Raw genomic sequence first — 539 nt, forward strand, 5'->3', positions numbered from 1 at the left:
TGACATATCTCAGTGGTGGAGAGAAAAAAAGGAAAGAAAGATGATGACCAGAATCGCTGACAGTGCGGTATTTCGGAATGACCCCGTTCTTGTAATCCGCCTTTTCACCTTTCTTTCTTTCTTTCTTTCTTTCTTTCTTTCTTTCTTTCTTTCTTTCTTTCTTTCTTTCTTTCTTTCTTTCTTTCTTTCTTTCTTTCTTTCTTTCTTTCTTTCTTTCTTTCTTTCTTTCTTTCTTTCTTTCTTTCTTTCACACTTCCAGTTTCGCTTTCTCGCCTATTTCTCTTCCTCCGTCTACTTGTTTTGCGTTTTTTTATAATGTTATAAAGGAATAAAACATGCCGTTTCTTCCCTGGTGGTTCTGGGAAGTAAAACTCCAACAATTATTGTTATAAGGAATAAAACATTGGGCGTGTTGAATGGTACTCCACATTTGCAAAAGGAGCGCAAACAACGAAGACGAACGGATGACCACAAAAAGAACAGCGCTGCTTCCGTCTATAGTCCCTCTCTCTCCCTATCCCTCCCTCCCTCCCTGTCGT

The sequence above is a fragment of the Rhipicephalus sanguineus genome, chromosome 4 (genome assembly GCF_013339695.2).
Source record: "Rhipicephalus sanguineus isolate Rsan-2018 chromosome 4, BIME_Rsan_1.4, whole genome shotgun sequence".
Lineage (NCBI taxonomy): Eukaryota > Metazoa > Arthropoda > Arachnida > Ixodida > Ixodidae > Rhipicephalus > Rhipicephalus sanguineus.